The sequence below is a fragment of the Haemorhous mexicanus genome, chromosome 6, assembly GCF_027477595.1.
Source record: "Haemorhous mexicanus isolate bHaeMex1 chromosome 6, bHaeMex1.pri, whole genome shotgun sequence".
Lineage (NCBI taxonomy): Eukaryota > Metazoa > Chordata > Aves > Passeriformes > Fringillidae > Haemorhous > Haemorhous mexicanus.
Window position 1 is genome coordinate 1,358,107 of NC_082346.1, and position 17,379 is coordinate 1,375,485.

Consider the following 17,379-nt stretch of genomic DNA (forward strand, 5'->3'; position numbering starts at 1 on the left):
TCACATGAAAGTAGCTTATTAAAAGCTTCTGTGGCTGAGTTACATCTATCAGAAGAAATCATTTCATTCACAGGGTTGATACTCTGGGTTGCTAGGAGTATCAATCCTAAGGTCTTGAAAAGCTGCACGAGTCAGAAATGCAGGAGCAGAGGCTAAAATCAAAAATGTCATCATGTAGTAAAAGAACTGACCTTGCTAAATTACATCTTAGAGTCCATCAGGTGCCCTATGTACTTAGTTTCTTGCAGACTGAAGGTCTATAGTAATACTTTCCCAGTCTGTCAAAAAAGTTTCTGAAATTTGGTTTAGACAAGTGAAAAATCAAGGCACTAATTGAAGTATCCTTCTATACCTTCTGCCAGAAGAGAAGGAGATGTTACCATTATTTACTGCACAGAATTCTGTGTTAATTAGGTTAGAACTGAAAACTTGAGTGCAAAGCTATTTGTTTAAAATAAAGGTGACGGGGGTATAAAAATAGGTTGCTGTTTTCAAGCCAGAAAATAGTTTGGAAGAAAAAAAAATAAAACCCTTATCCAAGCAATACCTTGAATTGTTGAGGGGTTTTTTTACAATTCTGTATCGAATAAAAATGTTTATTTTTAAAAAGCTCTACAAACCCTATTTGTTCCAGTCATTCTTTAAAATACTGTGTTCATTGTAGGTGTTTCCTAGTAACTAAAGGCCACACTCATTAAGTAGCTCTGATATTCCTGGTTTAGAAAAACTCCTAAGCAGGAGATCATCTGACCAGCCCATAAATACATTTAATTTTTATAGTAATTGGCTAAATTATTAGTCACATTTCTAGATATGTTGAAAACTACCATGTGCCTAAGACAGCACAGTCAGTGAGCGTGTCTACACAGTCATTAAATTCCTAATCCAGAATGTTTCAGTAATCCTATCTTGTTGCTTGCCTGCTAACAAACAACAAGAAAATATGGGCATTAAATATCATTGATCCCAAGCATTTTACAATCATGGCCCTAGTCTGAAACTTTCTGACAATAAATATGCCTGTAATTTGCTTTTCACATAGAACTGAGCAGGTTGGTACCTGCAACCACAGCTTAATAGGTGAGGTATTTTCATCTTTATTTTTAGCTAAAAAATCCAGAAGCTGGAGCTCAGCAAAAAAAACCCACCAAACATCACAACACTCCCGTGATATTGTGAAAATCCATTCATGAGACATAAGGAAAAATGAATTGGTGCAAGGGGTTTAAAAAAGCTGCTTATTTATTTTCATCCTGGCACAGCAAATAGACCTATCCAACAATTTTAGCAGGCATGACAAAAGGCTCTTTTATCAAAAGGAATTAAGGGAAGGCAGGCAGGGTATAAAACAGAGTCCTGAGACATCAAAAGGTAAAAAGGAAACTATTTGTTGGCCTGCAGGAAAAGGAAAACCTCATTTAACAAAGCAGGTTGGGAGCTTGAGAAGTTCCATCCGTGATATAATTTATCCTCTTGTGAGGAAACCCAGGGCACCACTGGGATTATTTCTGTGTCTGCTCTGGGGTGCCCTGACCCCCAGGGCAGCTCTGACTCTGACCCTCATTCATGGAGAAAGTTCCCCAGACTTCAAGACAGACTGGAACCCACAAAAGTGTGCAATAGATTCTAGAGAGCAGTGTGGGTGTGTCACTGGGTGAGAAATGGAGGTTTTTGGGGTTTTTAGTGTGCTGTGGATGGAAGCAAGATGGAGGGCACAGGGTGTGGTCCTGGGTTTCTTCTTCATGCTGCTTCTTACTCCTTCTCCATGGGTTTGGGTGGCATTCTGTAATTGGGCAGAAAAGTCCCCATGGCAGCTCTGTGGGATCAGTCATTGGGGTAAAAGGGAAAATAATCCAGGTGTCAGCTCTTAATGGGATAGTTGAGTCTTTAAAGCCCTTGGAACAAGAGACTGTTGGCCATTTTGTGCCTTCTAATGAAAAGCTGCAGAACTCACAGCAGTGAGGTTGTTTTACTGATAGGAAATAATAAACACCTGAGTGTGAACATGAACTGCTGTCTCCAGTGCCTTCAGTCCAGAGCCAGAGAAACCACAACTGGAGCCCCCACACTCTTGGTTTCATCAGATGCTGGCTGGCTGGGCATGAGCAGGAGGACAAGCAGCCATGCTCTGTTCCCTGCTGCAGCCAGGCTGCCCGGGCTGAGCAGCCAAAGCAGAGCCAGGGCTGAGCCAGGCACTGCTCTGGTACCTCCCTGTCCATGTGGATCTGGGAGCCAGCCGTGCCCATCCTGGCTTTCTCCCTTGCTGCATCCCAGGCCATTGCTGTGGGACACATTCAAGGCTCTGTGCAGGGAAGAACAAGTGGCTCTGTGGGGATTTAAAGGATCTGCCCAGCTCCCTGAAGAGCTGCTGTGGAGGTGAGCTGTGAGTGCTCATCCAGCTGTGCTCCAACCCCATCCAGCACAGCTGGATTTCACAAGAGCCCCCGGGGCAGAGTGCAGCTGCTGGCTTTCAAAACACTTGCAGAATGTTTGGGCCTAATTCTTTGAGGAGGATTTAATTTTCTTAATGAGTCTGAGTAAAATCATTAGCTTTCAGAGTGGCACAGGGAATACTTGGGGAGATTTTATGAGGTATGCTTCAGCACAACACAATAACACAAAGTCACACTAGTTGGACATGTGATCTCAGAACAGAATGAGCTGTTTTTCTAAGACCTCTACTGCCCAGTGCGTTTTAAAATACTGAGCAAACCAATCACACTGATTGATTTTACTGCACCAGAAATGATACACAATTTTTTTCTTTACAATGTAATTGATATTCCTTTTCATGTCATGATTTTACCAGAAAGACCCATACTGAAGTGTCTTCATCGCTGGAATCAAGTAAGGAATTATTTTGGAAAGTGGAGAAGTGGGAATCTTACACCTTTGGAGCCAGGTCCTTCTCAGGGTTCACTCAGCACATACCATTTTCTTGCTCTGTTTCAGTGGCCAAAGATACAGAAGCTACTCTCTGGAAAATTACTGCGCCTGCAAGAACTGCATCAGCCACAAGTCCAGCACCTCTGGGCTCCAGGTGAAGGCAGCATGAATGGGTTGTGTCACTCTCCACATCACTCTCTGCCTGGCTCACCTTTGTGACACTTTCCCTGCCCTGACTGGTCACACTCACGCTCTGCCACCTGCCTGGCCTCGCTCAGCAGAACGTGGCTTGTGCAAGCAGCAGGCTGCTGCAATCTCTTAATGGGAAGCAGGAGGCCCATGGCAGCTGTGGCACCCTGCAGAACAGGGAAAACACTCCCTGAAACAACCCTGAGTATGACCTGCTGTAAGAACCAGCCCTCCTGGAGTTTATTCCTCATTGCCTCGTGCCTGGCAGCAAAGAACACGACCCTTGCAAATCAGCCCCGACTTAAATGGCAGGGAGCCACAGGAAAGGTAGCACTTCAGGCTAGCACTGCCTTCCCCCTGCTCTAACCCTCATAATCAAATATCAAAAAGAATGAAAACAAACTGTGGCTGCAGCCAATGGTGCATTACATTTTCTGTTCTCACCAGCACATTTTGTAGGTCGCTGTTTGGCCAGTGAAACACAACACGGTGTTCCTTCACCACTTCCCCTCGTGCCTCTTTTTAAATTTGAAAACAGGTATCTTCTTCCAAGCTAAATACTTTTAACTACTGAACTTCACAGAAAAAGAAGGTCACAAGCTGACTCATCAGCAGGCTGGACTCTTAAGGAGCTGGACAGGACATCAGGGCACGTAAGTTATAAATGCCAGGTACAGAGATACTCAGCACCCAGGGAAACAGGTGTGTGTGTTCTTAAGGTTTCCTGTGATTTATGAAGTAATAAACATATTATGCCAGGCCAAAATGTCCTGGGCCTGATTTTCCACTGCTTATGATCATGTACATGTATATACATCTTCTAGAGCCCATGCACGGAGTAAGCTTTCAAATAAATCAGAGTAGAAGGGGTCATCTCCCTTGGTGGGAGGCATAAACACACAACAGCTGACTTTTAGAAGCTGACCTGCTAAGTTCACTGCAAGTGAGAGGGACAGTTGCTAAAAAGAGTCTAAGACTTTATCCAAACAATTTGTATTCCAAGCATTCAAAATACAGAAAAAATCTCCTTTGCAGTTACTATTTGGCACCACCAGCTGGATGCTCCAAGGAACTAAAATCGAGATTTTTTTTTTTTTTTTAACTGCTTAGAACTGGAAATACCAGCAGTGTGATCCTGTGGTTTATAGTTCTGTACTTAATTTTGCCTTGCTGGTAATGCATAAATAGCTGGTCCCTTCTGCACAAGAAGGGGACCCTTCAAGAAACAGAGGAAAAGATTCTGTTCAGACCCTGCAAGAACAGAGGAAAGCTGTTAGAAATCAACATATCAGCTCACAGGATTTTGTACAAAGGCCAAATTTATATTTTTTTACTCTTACAAGTACTTGGCATATTTCATTTCTTCGGTGTAATATATAAGGTGAGCAAAGTTGGAGCAAAACACATCATTCAATTTCTTTCTTTAAGAGGATGTACTGGAAGTGTGTGAGCTGAGGGATGCACAACCTCAGTCCCTGATGAAGAGCAGTACATCACGTGTTCTTCATCATCATCATCATCATCATCATCATCATGTGTTCATCAGTCACCCAGCAGTGTTCTGCTGCCCTTATCCCTCTGCCAGGGGTGATAAATGCCATGAAAGGAAATTAAAGTGACCTTCTGCAGATTCAGAACAGGTGTGGTGGTGGCAGGAGGTTGCATCTCTCCTCCCAGTGCTGGAGCCAAAACTCCTGCACACAAATGTCTGATTTGTCTGGAACTGGGTCCTCCTCTCTGCTGTGAAAGGTGAAGTGGTTCTGCTGCACGCACAGCAGGAGAGGGGTGAGCAGCTGCATGAGATACCAAGTGTTATGTCCAGGGAGATCAACATCACCATCCCTCCTTGCAGTGACTCTTGGTGTGACCCTGAAGGTTTCAGGATGATTTCCCCTATCAAATTTGCAGAGCACCCCCAGTGAAGGAAGGAAATGATGAGGAGGACTCCATGGATATCAGATCAGAGTGCATCAACCCTGCACTCCACTGCTCTGACTCTCGTGGCTGTCAGCAGACAGTCCTGACACACACACACCCCTGGCCCTGATAGACCAAGGAAACAAAACCCCATCACTGTGGGTAAACAATCTCCACATTGCATTCTGCTGGGGCACAAACACAGGCACAGCACAGGATCACAGAGTCACAGAATGATGAGGCTGGGAGAGACCTCTAAGATCATCAAGTCCAACCTATGCCCTAACACCTCAACTAGACTATAGCACCAAGTGCCATGTCCAGTCTTTTTTTAAACACAGCCAGAGATGGTGATTCCACCACCTCCCTGGGAGGAGCATTCCAGTACTTCATTATTCTTTAGGTGAAAATTTTTTCCTAATATCCAACCTGTCCCTTCCCTGACGTAGCTTGAGACTGTGTGCTCTGGTTCTGTCAGTGCTGCCCGGTGGGAGAGACCAACCCCACTGTCTGCAGCCTCCCTTCAGGAAGGTGTAGAGAGCAGTAAGGTCACCTCTGAGCCTCCTCTTCTCCAGGCTAAACACCCCCATCTCCTTCAAACATTCCTCACAGGGCTTGTGTTCCCAGCCCCTCACCAGCCTTGTTGCCCTCCTCTGGATGCGCTCAAATATCTCAAATGAGATAAGAACCATTTTTCCTTTCTCTGAGGTTCAGAGAATGAGAAACCCAGAAATCCTTGGGAAGGATTGTGACTTGCTTTTCTCTGTGAAGAGAAATGTGGCTACATTCCCCTGCCCGGGCTGGGCTGCAGTGCGTGGCAGGCACACACCACGCTCTGCAGCCCTGAGGAAGCAGGTCAAGTGGCACCCTGACAAGGACTGGGGATGGAAGAGGATTAGAGAGGCTGAGTCAGTCATCATAAGCAATGATTAACTTCGGGGTTCTCTGCTTTTGGCATCCAGATCATGTAGAATCATGGGATTAGTGCAGAGCCAGCCAGCCTCGTGTCTGGGCCCTTCCCTTCATAGCAGGCAGCAAGGAGGAGACCGATCCAGCCAGCAGAAGAAGAGGTGAAAGCTGAAAATGCACAAAAGCTATTCACAATAACTTCTGCCTCACTGCAAGCACTGCTGTAGCTGTAAACAAATAAACTATAAAATTTGGCACAAGAAGGGCCCAGGACTGGAACAGCAGGAATGCTGCAGATCAAGATTAATGTGCGCTGGCAGCGCTACCCGGGGAAGCATGCATGGCACCTGTCCCCATGGTGCCTGCCTTGAGCTAGGGACACTAATCCCCTGCTTTCACAGCCACAGAGTTCAAACCTGCAGTTTAAAACAGCACCTTGGGCACTGGAAACCCTTTTGAGGGGGTTTTGGTGAAAAGGACAAACATGCATTCATGGTACAAGCCAGCTGAGTAAGCAGTATGTATTCCTAAGGGTGTTTGTAGGGGAAGGACCTTTCCTGTTCTTAGGAATATGCATGTGTGTATAAAAGTAGCTATGTTCTGTGTGTTGATAACAGGGTGAGCATTAAAAGATGTGACAAGAAAGATAAGGACTGTTTACAATTCCAGCCACCTGAGGTGCTACACGGTTCATTCCAGAAAACCTTCTCAATTTCTACCTGGGGTGTGCTGCTGGATTTAGGGCAGAAACACCTAGCCTGGATGGGATGATGGAGGACCTGAAGCCTTGCTGACAAATATCAGCACTAGGCATCTGATTAGTTAGATGCCATTATTCAACCATGCTAAAATAACTATGACACCATTGCAGCCACTAATCCTTTCTGAGAAAGACAAGTAAGAAAGCATTAATTGGGTAACCATTGCTGACTGTACTTTCTGAGGGACTGAATGTACTGCTGTTTTTGTCGTGCTCTTTTCCTTCCTGAAATATTCCTCACTAAGCCCTAACTCTATTAATGTCAAAACTCCTACTAATTTTAGTGGGTCTAGGAAAAAACCTTTTTTTTTTTCCCTCAGCTAAGAACAACTCCCTCAAAAGATAGAGGAGGGAGTAGATACAGGATTTTGTAGCTGTGTTTCACATTAGGATAATACTCTATTTTCATCTTTTCACATGAATTTGTCTTGAACACAGTAACAGGTACAACCACAGCAGCTCTCAAACCCTAATAAACTCTTTTTTCTCATGTAAAATATATTCTGAGAAAAGCGTTAATTGTGGGCAGAGTATGTCAAGCCTGAAAACTTTTCAGTGTTTTTCATTTCTTTTAAAATGGATTCAGAAAATTTCTGGACAAACCATCAGAGATATTTTTGTGGGTTTTAGGGATAATGGACCCTGCAGTGAAAAAAGCAGAGCAGTCTGTAATGGAAACTCCACACTAACTATTGTACGTGGTTTTGGAATGCCCATGTAAAACTGGAAATAGTTTTACAGGCAGTAGGAGATTCCTAATTTTGTTTCCCTTAAGGAAAATATCAGATGTAAAACTGCTGTAGAAGCAGAGGGCAGCAGTGTCCTGGTGTGTTTTCAGCCCAGGGACCCCACTAGATGGGGACATTGCCATTAGTTTTTCAGTGGCCTTCTGGTTTTTGTTAAGACAAGATTTAAACTCAGTTTTACATTTCAGAAGTATCTGCAGGATGCTTCTAAAAGGTGTGCTTGAAGATCAGAAACTTGCATTTTGTGTATGTGTCAATCCTTTTCTGCAGCCCAGTTTTTTCCAGTCAGTAAAAACCTGGTCTCTGTGCAGTGGGAACAAGGCCTACATGGAGTAGTCACTTATTCTGATCATAAGAAACTACAGAAATGTTGAGTTTTATGAGGCCCTTTTTCCTTCACAGCTGCTAGCATCAGAACCTGGAAATAGGCCTTATTTTCACTCTATGTTGCACAGATTTGGGGATGTGCTAGAGATCACCTTCTCTTTGCAAGATTCATAGAACCATTTAGGCTGGAAAAGACCTCTAAGATGGTCCATCTGCTAACCCAGCATGGGCAAATCCCACTAAACCAGGTCTTTAAGCACCACATCTACACATCCTCTTCATCCCTTCAGGGATGACAATTCCACCACTTCCCTGGGCGTCTGACCGCCCTTTCAGTGAAGAACTGTTTCCTGCTATCCCATCTAAACCTCCTCTGAGGCAGCTTGAGGCCATTTCCTCTCCTCCTGTCACCAGCTTCAGGGAGAGGCTGATGCCCACCTGGCCACAGCCTCCTTTCAGGCAGTTCTAGAGAGTGATGAAGTGTATCCTCATCCCCTTTTCCTCCAGACTGAGCACACAGAGTCATGATTTTCCAAGATTTCTGTCTTCTTTTACCAGTATTTTATCTGTGTTCCCAATGTGTCATACCCAAAATAGCCTAAGAAGGAATTGTTTGGTATTTCTTGAAATCACGATTAAAATGCTCTTTCTGTGAGCCTCAGGGAAACCAGGCTGTACATGAGCTCCACAGGTCCTGCATGAACTTCACACACTCCACAGCACAACACAGATTCCAGAGACCTGGGAAGTCATCACAAATACCACTGAGCTGAATCACTGCGGAAATGTTATCTTTGTTAACTATTTATTCCCTAAATGTTCTCTTTGTTAACCATTTATCATTCCCTCACACCTACAAACTGGATAAGAGCACAGGAACCCACACCTCACTATCACCAGGGACACTGCTCAGGTTTTTTGGTCTCACCTCTTTTCCATCACACTGATAACTGTGGGGTTTTGCCAGCTGCAAGTAGTTCTTGGCTGGCATTTGAGAAATAACTCAGCTGGTGACTGGGAAAAGTATGTTGGGATGATCCATCAGAACAAATTAACTCCTTGGTCTCTACTGCATTTCTGTGACACAACTAGCTCTGCTTTTAGTGTCAGTGCAATTCAGATTCTCTGAAGTGTCTTCTTTTGCTCCCCTCTTAATTTGTTTATTCAGAAGTGTCTCAAATGGCGAATTGGAGGCATGTTTAAGCTAGAGTATGTATAAAACCCCCAGCTTCCAACCCCACCTCCTTGCTTGTACACAGCACAAGTAAGAAAGCTGACAATGTAGCCACAGCCTGCAGTTTTTCTGAAATAAACCATCAGTCAGTAATCCATGCAGTTTTAATTCTGGACAACTTTCCAGCATCAGTGACAGAACCCAGTGGAACTGCCAGAAATCTTTGTCCAAGACAACCTACATAAAATTTTTATTTTAAAGCAAGGTGTTCTCTGTAACATCATGTTTTCAGTGAAGTGTTTGCCCAGTCTCTTTTTGTTTTTATCAGCAAATTGCTACTTCTTCAAACTGTAACATCCCATTACCTTAAAATAATTTGCTTAAAATAGCAAGCACTGTGGGGAGCATCATATGTCTCACTTTGACTACACACCACTGGAAGAAAAGAATCAGCAGCTCTGTTTTAAAGGCTTTTCTTGATAATTATAATTAAAATAATTAATTTTATTGATAATTACATGTTCTTAAAAAAAAAACAAACAACCAAAAAACACAGCTAAATTAACTTCATGCATGTGCAATGTAGAGTGAATGACTCCCAGAGACCAAAATCCCACAGGTGAAAGCCTGCAGTGAGGTAGGCAGAGAATATGAGATACAAACTAAGGGGACACCATAACCACAGTCCAGCAGCTGTGACCAAAGGGAAGAAAGGTCAGCCCAGGGGGAGAGGCAGGATGGCAGCACCAGGGCCATGCTCAGCAGCCTTTGCATTAAGGCAGGGAAGAGTCTGTGTGGTGCAGACACCCTCTGGGACACACTCAGGCATCAGGGAGCTCAGCTCTGCAGTTCAGCAGAGGTTAGAGAATCCCCAGATTAAAAGCCACTTTTGTTTTCCAGCCCTGCAGAGCTGGAAAGAGAGTGGTGCACAGCAGCTGAGAGCTAGCCCAAAGCAGCACATGAATTATAGACAAGAGTAAAGACAATCATTTCTAATGAGTCATTTCTAACACTGGCATTTACCAAAAAAATATTGCTCGCTAGAAAATGCTTTTGTTACAGCTTTGTTGTGTTCCACACTGCAAGTATGACCTTCTCTTATCTTTTTATGAAAATGCTACCAGTATCATGGTTTGTGCTGTTCAACAGCAAGTCTCATTCTCACAGCTCCTTATCACACAAGAACATCTTTATCCTTCCACATCATTCCCACCATGGGAGAGAGGGAAACAGTTTTAATCAAACTTCTCAGAGCCTACAACTGTTTTGAATGTCATTTAGAAGCCACTCTCACCAGCTGAATAGCTGTGGAGACACCAGTGATCTCAGAGCAGATCACCTTCAGCCCAACCCTCCCACCCCAACTTCACTTGTCCCAGAAGAAACCAGAGATTTACTGTGGCTGAAATGGGAAAAAAAAAAATCCGAATGGATTCAATATTACAGTGCTGCAGAAGTAGATAACTTAGGGTGAAACCTTTTTTCTTCCAGGACTGACCCAGTCCATGCAGCAAATACAAACAAATCCACCCACTTCTGTGAGTTATGCTGGAAAGAAACATGTGTATCTTAAAATTCCATAGGAAAACCTGTCCTTTGAATAGCACATTATTTTACTAATAAAACCTTGAGATAGATGGCTTATTAAGCTATCTTTTAGTTTATGAAGCTATCTTTATTGCCCCAAATCATGGCAGTATTGCAGCCTTGTGGGAAATGAGACACAAGTGTGTCTGCCCCTTGCTATTTCTGTACCCCATATGCATCCCAGAAGGATGAAGGATATAGCAGGGTCAGAAACTGGGCTTTGCTTTTACAGGACTGGACAGGTCAGTGGTGGTGAAAGTGTTTGTCTGACTGGAGGCTTGGGAGCAGTCAGTCAGAGATATAAGCAAGGCTGCAGCCTTGTGAAAGGGAGAAGCTAAAGTATTGAATGTTTTATTCCAGCTCAGTGAAGGTGACACGTCCCCAGTCAGCTCCTGGCCACAGGGTGGCCTGTCTGCCTGAGGCTCTGTCAGCCTAGGAAAAAAGTGAGGACTCAACTTGCAAATCATGAGCCTTGAGATATGGAAGGATGTAGAAATCAAAGATTCCTTGCATGCCCAGAGTACTTTTTGCTCTGATAAGGAGAAAACAGAAACTTCTGGCTGCAGCATTTACTTTTTTACTCATTTATTTCTGCAGCAAGATGTGTTTTCATGGTACAGATACAACAGAATTGTCAGGTGATATAGCCCAGCTTAAAGATTACCAAACCAAAATAAATGAAATCTCTTTTTATTTCCTTCCCAGATTTTGTTCCAGAGTACAGATGATGGGGAAAAAAAAAAAAAAGAAAAAGGAAAAAAGGGTCTTTACACAAAATTGAATTACATTTCTACAGTGTTTTGTCCTTATGGTTTCTTACTGCACTGCTGGTGCCAAACTCCTTGTTGGGTCAGGACAGGCTCTGCACAGTCAATATTCCATGCTGCAGCTGGAGGGGCAAATAAAACCTGCAGCATTCACTGCAGCAAGCACCAAACCTCGTGGTGAATGCAAAGGTTTCACACAGGTGTAGGAAACTCTTCCATCAGCACACGAGGCTGACACCCCCCACAAGGGGCAAGGGTACAGCCTGTAATCTGTTGATGTTCAGAAGCCCAGAAAGATGCTCAAAGATGCTGAAATTAAAAGTAGGCTCTTGGAAGAGTAACACACCTCCAAAGACCAGGGAAATCACACTACTCAAAACCAGAAGGGCTTCAGAGGTGAAAAGAATGTGCTTTGAAATGTGCCCAGAAAACGACTCAGTCACCTCAGTGCCATGAATCCTTCCTTGCACTGTCCCTGAAGATGTCTCACACCTGCTCTGCACCCTGATCTCATCTCCAGAAAGTTGCTGCAATTGATTTTGCTGCAGGCTGACAACTGTGCTGATTCATTGGTTTATTCTGAAGTATGACTGTGTTTGAATCAGTCACTGATTGCCTGGCTGGGTCAGACACATCGTGTTCCCTCAGTTTCCCCAGATTCTCTCTTTTGAGAAAATGGTGATTTCTTTTACCCCTATATTCATTTTGGGCAAATCCTGGGTGTTCCTTCCTCTCTTGAATAAGCCCATAATAAAGTGGCCATTGTTAATGCTTTTGAGGTATTCTTGATGAATTTTCTTCTCTGATGAATTGCCTTCTCTCCACAACTTGTACTTTTCCTCCCAGTTATTCCCTCCAGCTAATGAGCATTCTCCTTTTCATCAGGCATTGTGATTCTATTGCCTTTTCTTTGTTTAAAGCCTAGCCCCATCATCAGCCCTCCTTTTATTCTTTCTGACAGCCTGTTTCCAATGACAAATCCCGTGTTATGGAGCAGACTCTTTCCAACCATCCTTCCTCTTCCTGTGCTCGCACAAGGGTAAGATCAGCAGCAGGAACACATCTCCAGGCCTTGCAGCTCCCTGGCCAGCCCTGTCTTTGGGCTGTGTCCTGGGCAGCCTTTATGATGCTTTTATCCCCAATTGTCTGTTCTGTTCATGCTGGATAATAAGTTTTGCACCTTTCAGACTTGTTCCAGAGAGTGAGGGGGGACAGAAGCAGTGCACAGTTTGTTTTCAGACCCTGCACTCGCTCCTCCACATTCCTGCTCCTGGCCTGTGCTGGCTGCGGACAGACAGACAGCAGGACAGAGCTCTCCTTTGCTTTAGTTAGTTTAGCTAGCTGAGGCAAAGAAGTTCTCTGGACTGTGGGGGTTTTCCCTTTCCTTTGGAGCTGTTTAACCCTGCTCTGGCCTGAACACCAGCAGAGCTCCGGCATCTCCACCTGAGGGCCGGGCCGGGCCTGGGCCGCGGCATTGCCAGCACCGAGGGACTGATAAGGGACTGAGAGGGGACTTTCTCAGTTTGTCATCTCTTTTGGAGCACCGAGGGGGTTTATTGTTTAATACTGTTCAGGTTTTATTGTTTAATAAACAGGTTTTTTCCACTTTTCTCTAAAGAGGTGCTTTCTCCCGAACCGGTCGGGGGAGAGGCCTCAACTGGTTCAAAATCCAAAAGGTTCAATGATCTGCTTTTCTAAAAACCCCTTTAAGAGTTCTCTCCCCAAACAAACCCAGGCTGAGTGCTTGCCAGTGAGGCTGTGTAACAGCAGGAGATCCTGCTCAGCTGCAGCCACAGAGCTCTGATAACATTTATGGCCAGTCCCCCTGCCCTGCCCCAGCTCTCCGTGTCCCTCTGCTGCTGCTGCCAAGCCTCTCCTGCCAGCGCTTATTTGCACTTTCTGATGAGCATTTCTAGCAGCATTTTAGGGTCAATGACAACCCCCATGTTCCAGGAGCTTTGGCCAGATGGCTTTCCTAGTATCGCTCGTTGATTTTCACAGTTCTTGCAGCAATTCTTGTTGCCATTGCTCCCCACGTGCCACTCCTCAAGCACATTTTATCCAGCACATTTTATCTCTCCTTTGTGAAGTCAGTGTCACCTAGGGGTTGTTTTTGCATGGGGTTGGCAGGCCCTGTTCCTTTACTGTGACCACAAAAATTCATTCCACAGTAGCACTTTGGCCCACTTGTATCCAAGCATTTCAAGAGGACTTGTTTTAATTTTCATAGTTTTGTCCTTGCCTCTGTCCCTGATCCTTTCTGATTCTTAAACAAGGACTCCGTTAAAAGTGGAATCCTCCCTTGTATTGAACTGTGCAGAAGTATTTGATTTTTTTAAAAATCAGGATACTTATGAAAACCTTTCCCTGTAAATTACTCAGTTTCAATTCTATTATCTCAGTAGATTTATGGGGGTTTTTACATAAAAAATAAAAAATTCATGTCAAAAACTACAAAGGCTACCACAGTACATTACTTTCAAATTTTAAAAATCCTGAATTTAAAAGAAAATTGCTTTTATGTGCATAATAAACTTGTGTTAAAGTTAAAAAAGAATAACAGTTCCAATAGGTTGCAGATAATGTGAACTTACAGAGGGATGTGCTTCAGGTTTTTTTTTTTTTTGCAGATGATATTCCATATGGATTATGAACTTTGCCCTCCATATTTCAATAGGAACTTATGTAAGCATCTTGCCAGGAAAATATTGGAAAAAAATAAAAAGCTGGAGAAAGGAAGCCAAATTCACAGAGAAGTGCTAAAGTAAAAAAACGTACTAATGCAAGAAAAATGGATTGTATAATGATTCACAAACTCAAGCAGGTTGAGATGGAGGAGGCACCTAGATTTCCTTAATGAAATGCATTTCTTTGTTCTGAACCACTTTGTTCTGCCTGGCTTTTTCTTGTGTACTTTGACAAAGACCATGAGCAGGTTAAATATCAGTGTGGCAGTGACTTTGCACTGGCTCCTGCAGCTCTGAAGATTCACAGTCAGCTGAGAGCACTGGCCCTGCCTTGAGCAGAGGGATTAGACCACCTTTGATTTATGGGTTTTAAAAGTCAGATCTTTCCAAATGAAGGATTCATGTGTTTTTGTAGCCTCAGGGAAGCAGCCAGCTGTGAATGGCTAACCTATATTGTGGGATTTCTGTTCTCTTTCATGTAAGACACAAACTTATTCACCATAACAACCACTAAAAACTGTGGGGCATGAAACAGTAAAAACAAAAAAAAAGGCAGCAATACCCGTTCTTGAAGGAATATTAAATTAAGCCAGCTTCAATTCCATCATGGAAAGATGTACAAAACACTGCAACTCATAATGGCAGGCAATTTGAAACTGGAAACGTTGGAGCTGTTCTTCTTACGTGGGTATAAATAATGGCAAATCTGCCAAAACCTGTGAAAGTACAATGCCTAATTTTGGCTTGGATTCTGTTCTGGCTTCTGTGGAATCAACAATGTGATATTAGATACACACAGGTGAAATATGTTCGAAACGTTTAAATGGGAAATCAGAGTATATGAATGATTTTTTTACATGGTTTTATCACTTTGCATTTTTCTTTATTTTGAAATGACAATGATATTAAACTAAGTTTTGACTAATTAATAAATGAGAAAATTTGAATAATAACACTCACAGTGTATTAATTAGAAAGACCTATATTTTTTCAGGTCTCAATGAATTAAAACATATGTTTTTGATGATTTAATATATAATTTTGTTTTCCTCCTAATTTCATAAATGTTTATGATATTGCTAAACATGAGGAGGTACAGCTTCTGTATTCCACTCCCAGTTTTCTTAACCACAAAGTCTTAAAAGCATGAAATACTACCACAGTCCTCACGAGGGTGTTTGTGGCTGTGGATTGTCAGTTGACACTCTCCGCCCTCTCCAGGAAAAACATGTGCACACTTGTGTAAAGAGAATTAACTTTTGCATTCATCAGACAATATTGTGCTTCCTGGGGAGTTGGAAAAAAATGGCATGCAGGAGTTTTAAAGCATAAACTGATTGTATAGGATCAGAGAACCATTGGTAAGGGAAAAGATCCTTAAGGTCACTTAGAGACTGTCACAGTCATATTTTCTGAAAAATCCCTTTGCCAGGATTTCTTCTCCTGGGAAGCTGAGAAGCCTCAGAGAAAAATGAAAACAATAATTATCTCATTTGCTTCTCCTGTGTTTTAGATCTCCAAACCACATTCTCCTGCTTTAGAATGTGGTTTGGAGATTGATTACTAACTAGTTTTTGTTTTATTGGTTTCATGTGAATTGTTTTGACTTAACGACAAATCACAGCCCAGCTGCGTCAGGACTCTGGAAAGAGTCAGGAGTTTTCATTATTATCTTTTTATCCTTCTGTAAGTATCCCTTCTGTATTCTGTAGTATAGTTTTAGTATAGCATTCTTTTATAATATAATAAATATAATAAATATAATAAATATAATAAATATAATAAATATAATATAATAAATATAATATAATATAATATAATATAATATAATAAATATAATAAATATAATATAATATAATATAATATAATATAATATAATATAATATAATATATATCATATCATATCATATCATAAAATAATAAATTAGCCTTCTGAGAACATGGATCAGATCCATCATTCCTCCCCACAACAGGGGACCCCAGAAAATACCACAAGAGACCTTAACAACTGTTAACCTTGCACTGCCACCCCAGCACTAAATCACATCCCTGAGTGCCACATCTGCATATCTGAATGCACATGGACAATACATTTGAGAAGCAAAAAGATTCCCATCCATTGCCATGGACTTCTGCACTACAAGTAAAACTAAATAAACACTTTCTTAAAACTTTCAGAGCCTTTGTGCCACACAACATTTATTTTAAATGGAGGCAAAGTCTTGGAGAGGCATTTCAAGTGTCTAGGCCAGGTACTGGAGTGGAGCTGTTTGCCTGCACACAGGATTTGCTCTTGTGACAGCAGAAGAGAGCCCTTCCCAGGCTGTGCAGTCTGTGTAATTCCGAGCAAATTCAATATGCTGTATTTCTGTGGGCTGGAAAGCAGATCCAGGTTAGAGGTTTCATCTGGTCTCCTGTTGTCACAGCTCTGATAAGGACAGGTAGGTGACTCACTGCTCCATCTGCTCTGGTCATGAGGAGCTGACACAATGCAAGGCTCACTAAGGAAACAGCACAGAGGATTAGTTAGGTCTTCACCAGTTAAAAGCTGGAGTACCTTAAAAAGCAAATACAGTCCACAAAGCAATAAAAATGAGGTCAAAGTATGTTCCTATTTCAGAGGTACAGCTGCTACCTTGCTAAATAACTAGCCATTGAAAGTGAACAATATTTGCATTTGTGTAATTCTGTTTTTCCTGAGTAAAGTACAGCTGCCACATGAGGGCTGTGCTTGAGGAAACTGCCAAGGGCATACTGTGTGCTGGTAGGTCAGTGTTTAATGACATATAATAATCCAACTCCTAGAAAATTTTACAATAATCCAGTAACTTAAAGTTCTTGTCCCAACATTTACAAGTTTCCACACTGCAAAATCTCATATGAGTGGAAAAGCATTCTTACAACATCTTGCTATTCCTCTTTTCTGCTGCTGACCAGTTGACAGATTGTCCACAGTACAATTGTTGGAGAGGGAAGAGAACTATTAAGTAAATTGGTAAATGGACATGCAAAACCCCAGATGTTTGAAACATGGAGAGCAGAATATAATATACTGTGTCTACATGAACAAACAATGTGTGGGAAAAAAATAAATCAAAGATGTACGACTCCCTACCCTGCTGCTCTCAGGAACGTGGTCTTTTGTCTGCAAGCTCATCCAAGCAGAAGGTGATTTCTATTCTCCAGAATCACTGATTCAGATGATGCCTTTGACAAGAGTGCATTCCCTGTGACAGGGGGCTGGTTTTGCCTCCAATCCATCTCAAGGGGCTTGTATTGACACTGATCTAAGTCTTCCAAATTCCTTTCATGTAAAAGCTCTGAAATGTTCTTTTTCTAACTGTGTGTGTATATATTCTAAGATTATTCTGGCTCATTATGTTATTTTTAGATTAATAAATTAAGGCTTAAGAATAAATTATACCTTGGC